Consider the following 6,844-nt stretch of genomic DNA (forward strand, 5'->3'; position numbering starts at 1 on the left):
CATAAATAAAAATGCTAATTTTTGTGGAAGAATGTATACTGCCGTGCTTCTCTTTTGTTTTTTAAGGTCAAAAACACAAGGAGGCAACAGGATGTGAGATGAGACCAACACCTGCCAGAGTGACACCAGTCAGTTTGGCTAGTTTTAAATTTTATTAAGTATATATTGTCATGCTGTATTATTTGTTCCTTTTCTTAGGCGGCACTGGATCCTATGCCAGCAGTCATTTCTGCAAAGTCAATGTGTACTGTTGACATTCCACCAGGTCCTTGAAGGGCCACAGATGGAGAAAAACAAGCATTTACACTGAGACTCAGAGCAGTGTTCGATTTAGAGTTTCCAGTTAACCTTATCAGCTGTGGGAGGAGGATTATATTCTCAGTGTAGCATAAGAGAAATTCGTCCATGTCCTTCTCTGACTTATTCTGTCCAAAACTGTAATTTACTCCTTTTTTCATTCCGTTGTCTTTTCTCCCATCATTTTCCTTCAGACATCAGTGAACTGTGGTGACTACTACGACTCAGCTGTTTCCCAGTTATCGCAAAATCTTTAAATAGGATCCATAAGACCTAAACTTTATTTCATCATTTAGTCTTTTATTTGACTTGTTGAAAAATGCAGGAAATGTACAGTTTTTTAAATGGCTTTCTTGTCCACTAAGTTGGGTCAGTTTCACTTACATTCTGTTTTATTCACCCCTTTTTTCTCTCAATTTCTTCTGAAATTTACGACTTCATGATACTCATTGAATGAGCAGGAGTTTAGCCAATCTGACCACAGGCTTACTCCTTGTTAGTCACCTGGTCATCTTGGAAATGGAGATAAGTGGCTAAAATACACAGTTTTGACGATTAATTTAAAACATTGTCTACAATGAAGATAAAAAAAAAAAGTTAGTGCCAGATGGGTTTTCACCGAATGGGATGAGCGTCTCAAACTGGGATACAATAATCCATGATTTACAATCAGCCAATAAATATATTACTTTTAAAACGATATCACCAACCACAAGCTAACCAAAGTTAACCAGAAATGTCGACCAAAACCTTCAAACCTAAATTGTAAAAACAAAGAACAAGTGGTAAAACGTTAACCCACAGGACAGCTTACAGCTTCCCCAAAATGTAGATCGCAGTTAGCTCAAAGCTAAATTTAATTCATTGAATTCAAAATACCAATTCGGCAAAACAAAACATTTCATAATGTCAGGAGATATAAGCTTAACTTTAAAAAAGAATTTAGCTAAGAGCTGGGAAAACACTAGCACAGTATGAATGTTATGACAGTTTAGTTCAATTAAATCAATTACATTTTTGTGTCATCCAGGTCATGGTCAAGTTTAAAAATCAATGCTATAGACTATAAACTCTATACACCCAGTTAAATATGCTGTGTTGAAATCAGATGTAAAATGCTTCAGAAAAGCTAGGAAGCTACAGTAGCCTTGAAAGCCTCTGTGTTTTGGCTAGGCAATGCTGTTGAAAAGTTTCTAATATGGTATATACAATCAGGACACCATAATAAAACAATGGCAGAGGATAAGCAGGTTCAAAAACACCTGACCGGCCTGAAATAGTAAAAAAAGAAACAACTACACTACTGCTGCCACAAATAATATTTTTATAATTCATAAAAACTGAGTTACATAGTGAGGCATCAATTAAAATATTTTTTACCAGTATCATGTACTATGATGCAGCCAAAACAGTTTACATCATAATGTCTTGTTGAAACACTGTCCAAAATGCCAAACTTACATTCAGCATCCTGAAGGTAGTCTTGCCAGAAAGGCAAGTATGGCACTCTTCTTGGAATACATTACTCCCTCTTTCAGAGTGAATGATCCAGAAGAGATTCTCTACATCAACCAAAACGTGTACATTGTTGTCCTCAAAGGAGTGTGTTTTGTCAGGACAGGACTCAGCTGTTCACATACACCTCAAGGACAAAACAATACCTTATTTAAAATAAGATTAGGATATGAGAACAGTAAATATTTATTAATTTAAGATATACAACTGTTGGCTTTACTGTTTGTAGGTTAATGACGAATGCAAAATGATTAATTTCTTTATAAACTCAACAGAATCAAAGGAAACTATGCTCACCGACTGCCCTTTGATCTTGTTTCTTCATCAGTAATATGTATAATCTTGACCTTTACATTGTCCAGATCTTTTGAAGACACTCATACAAGAGTTCAGACAGGAAACATGGACTCTGCCCCCCATGGGCAATTGTCATTGCCATAACCTGGCCAGCATTGAAATATCAATTTTCTTTCATTGCTGTTATCAAATGAAATTAAACATCACATGAAATGGTTATATCAAAAAAGATATAATTCAGATTTTTTTATCAACATTTCCAAAAAATGTATTAGAAATAAGAGAGTCACCAAAATAATTTATTTAATCACCTTTGGAGTTGCATGTGAGGACTTTGGCATTAGGTGGACCCCTCAGGTGAAAAATTGGATCTGCCCAGGGCTCTGGATGCTCCATCCCACACATTTCCTCTCATGATATTGAAGCGGACAGTGCTGCCATCATTTACTCGAGTTGAAATCTGTTCCATTATTCTCTCCAATGTCATCTTTAAATCACTAGAACAATAATAAACAATAAAACAAATTAAATGTTAGTGTTAGTAGGAATAACACACTGCACTATATCCAACATCCACACCGCATTATTAATACTATTATTAATACATGATTAAAAAAAGATTTATTGTGTATTGTTGACAAAATGATCCTCCAAATGACTGAATAATAGAAAAGTAGAATACAGCTTGCCTTTTGCTGCTTGTCTCCAGGATACAAAATTATTAAGTTATTGTTATCCTGGATTACAACACTTACAATATTATATTTATAGTCTACTGACCTCTCACTTGTGCTGGAATCTAAAGACTTGGCAATGGCTTTCTCCAGATCAGGGTCATCAGAGAGGTATTCTTCCTCAAATAGGTCAAGGTATGTACTACAAAATACAAATATGATGTTTGTTCAAACAGACAGTTGCATTAGTACTGGACAAAGAACTTCTTTTGTGGTTTAATAATATATTTTTAAATGGACATTGCATTGTTTAAAGGTGTATATGCCATTTGACAACTGCCTGTTGTAAACAAATGTGGAGTGGGTGGTGCTCGGATTAAACAGTGGCTGTGATTAAGCAGTGGGTCATTGTGGTGTCACACCATGACTCCACCATATCTTTACATAGCAGATAGTTCTTTGCTGAGAATACTGTTTGAAAAGAGATGGAAATTTATAAAAGGCAGACCTGTAAAATGTGCTGGATGAACTATTGCTAGATACACTGAGTTGAGAGGGACCATGGGACACACTGGAGGTCTTATTTGCAAAGATGCAATCCCTGTTACCACCTGCATTGACAGTTGGGCCAACAGACAAGCCACAAGTGTTGCCAGTGGACATGGCAGGAGTTCCACTGGACATGGTGAAAGTCTCATCAATGGTGTCATCTGGGACAGTAGGGAGTACGGTGCCAATATCTTGGTTAGCAAAACAACAAATCACCACTGGACATGGAAGGAGTATGACTGGACAGGGAATGGGCCTCAAAAGTGGAGATGTTTGGGTCATCTTCTTCGAGAACCCCAGGAGTACTACCAATGGCTTTAACTGTAACATAGAAATTAATTAACTTTTGACTGACATTTAACTTGTATAACTGTGCGCAGCAGAACACATGTAGGGCTTGTAAAATGCATGTAATATGTGGTAGATTAAAAAAAAGTGTATGTTTTCTGCACAAAATATTGCATAAAAAAGGTGTGAAGGTGTAAAAATATTCACCACATTTGTCGGTATCAGATATTTCTGCCAAACCAGGATCAACTGAGCCGCTGCTTTCTCCATCAGAACATGACTGTAAATACAAACAAATAAATAAAATGACCTTTATGGATCCAATAGACTATACTAACAGCAAAATATTATAACAGACTTTTGTATTATTTTGTATTATATTGTATTATGTGTCATCACAGAGCATACTACAAGTAACCATTTCAATCAAGTAAAGTAAAATATAGTATTGCCATTGTGACTGCCACTGTCATAAACATGTCTTGAAATAATCAGTACCATTTACATTTTCTTTTTCCTCACTTAAAATGATCTTGTCAGGCCTGACATAAATGGACTTCTGATGAAATAAGGTTTCCATTCAATTGTGGGGGAAAGGGATGGCTCAACAAGTTTGTTGTAGCATGGCAGCAGGATTTGTAACCTATGGGAAGGAAAAACAACTTCTGAAGCTAAAAGAGCACACTCCAGTACAAGGAAAACATTTTTCAATGCATAATTCATATGAACTAAAAAATGTACTCTGTCATTTTCTCTGTTCAACCAACTCCAGTTTACTTTCATTTGAGTATAACTTTCTAAAATATATTTTTTAATAATTTATCTTTATTTCATAGCAACAGTTAAAGGCTGACAGGAAAGGGAGAGTGAGGATGAGATGCAGCAAGGAGCCCAGGTTGTACTTGATCTCTGTTACACAAATGTTTAAAATGATGATTTCATAGTATAAATATATTGTGGTATTTTTTCAAATATCCAATGAAAACAGGTAACAAATATGGTAAAACAATTTCAAAATTTACCTGCATCCCTCCGCAGCTGGCTGGAAGGCTGCTGTTATTGTCTGCAGTACTGTGTCAGAATCCAAGTCACAGCCAAATTATAAGGCAGACTTGATGTGGCCATTTTCAAAAAGCCAAGCTTTTTGGGCACAACTTGGTACATGTGTAGCTTTGTGGTTTGGTAGGAGAATAACCTCCTTGTCGGAGGGCCCCGGAGTCGGAGGGCGTGAACTGCCTTGTGCCTGAAACCTTAGAAACATAAATAAATAAATATATACATGTATGTATAATTCTGCATAGATACAGACAGTATTAAGAGTGAATTTATATTACACTGTATTCATTTATTTTGTGGTCGATAGACGTACATGTGTTATATACAATTTAACTGTGTAGCAGTGATTAATAGAGCAGTAATATTAATTTTTAATTTCATAGTAATGTCTCGCTAATCATCAAATAGCCTACGTTCTATACTAAGCTAAATACTCAGCATGCACTGGTCTATGGATGTGGGTGATAGCAACTATGTCGAAATTTACTTCCTTTATTGTGTTACCTTCATTAAATTACCTGAAAACGATACACAGCTAACGACATAGAGCTACATACAGACCTCTTCACATAGCAGTGTTCTGTTAACAGCTCTGCGTTCTTATGTTTTTTTCAAAGCTTTTCCCACTTCTCTGTCCACAAAGCTCACACACTACTCCGCCTGACACTGTGCATGTTTTGTGTGTATTAAGTATACATATATTGTGTAATTTAATTTTTAATTTCATAGTAATGTCTCGCTAATCATCAAATAGCCTACGTTCTATACTAAGCTAAATACTCAGCATGCACTGGTCTATGGATGTGGGTGATAGCAACTATGTCGAAATTTACTTCCTTTATTGTGTTACCTTCATTAAATTACCTGAAAACGATACACAGCTAACGACATAGAGCTACATACAGACCTCTTCACATAGCGGTGTTCTGTTAACAGCTCTGTTTTCTCATGTTTTTTTCAAAGCTTTTCCCACTTCTCTGTCCACAAAGCTCACACACTACTCCGCCTGACACTGTGCATGTTTTGTGTGTATTAAGTATACATATATTGTGTAATATATTTCCAGGTGCCTTTTTATTATATACCTTTTATAGGCATCGACGTCACGTTTGCACATTGCTGATGTTTCTGAATAGTTCAGCTCTACATTTACATGCCTGCTAGAAATCTGACCTAAGATAGGTATAGCAGCTATATCTTTATATGCACTCAACTGAGAGCCCTCGTCCAGTTCTCAATAAATCCTAGCTATTTTTACCTCTTTTGTCTCGGGGCCCCTTCTGTACGGGCGGAGATTGTACATAGGGCCTGTTGTGGGGAACTCCATTGCGTCCTGACGTATTTAGCCTTTCGTCGTTTTTGAAAATAGCTGATAACAAATCCCGAGCGGACTGATTCATTTTTGCTGCAGCCAAATGAGTTGAGGCAGTTTGGTCGCAATAAAAGATCAGTGCAGTGGTTTGAAGGCGCCAATTTTCAATCTACAAGTTACTTTACTTTCAGACTTTTGTATATATATTCAGGATTTTTGTATATATATTCAGTCTTTTTGTATATATATTCAGACTTTTTGTATATATATTCAAAGATTAATTTCCTAAATGGCATGCCATAGTATACAGTAGGTACGGAAAGTATTCAGAAGCCATTTGATGTGTATAATAATGTTCTACCACCCTGAACACAAATGTCAGATATGGCAATTTCCATTACGGGTAGGAAAAAACTTAAGACTACGCTATAAATTTCTGCTACCGGCCGATGTACGTATGCGCAGTTAACTCGGGTAGCAAAAAACTATAGGTAGGAGAAAACTTCAGAACACCGGCGTTGCATCTCTGTCTTGGTGAATGTGTTTTCGCCTTCTGTTATTCAATGCTGCCACACAGCTCGCAATTTAACTTTAAACGCCCTGTTAACATCAATATTTAGCGGTTGGAATTCTTCTTCTCCACCCGGAATGACGGCAAGCCCCGAATTAGTTTGCTTCCTTTGGGTTTTGACAATATCGGTGAGATGGGCGCGCATGTGGGGACGGAGATTTGTGGAAAAGGGTAGTGACCTAAGTAGGACACTGGAGGACGCTGTTGTTGTTGTTCGCCCTCCAGAGTCAGGCGGTTGTCACTATTTTTGTTCTGGATCGTCACCGTATTGTTGGTTTGACACTG

Source organism: Cynoglossus semilaevis, chromosome W (genome assembly GCF_000523025.1).
Source record: "Cynoglossus semilaevis isolate Cse_v1.0 chromosome W, Cse_v1.0, whole genome shotgun sequence".
In the NCBI taxonomy this organism is placed as follows: Eukaryota; Metazoa; Chordata; class Actinopteri; order Pleuronectiformes; family Cynoglossidae; genus Cynoglossus; species Cynoglossus semilaevis.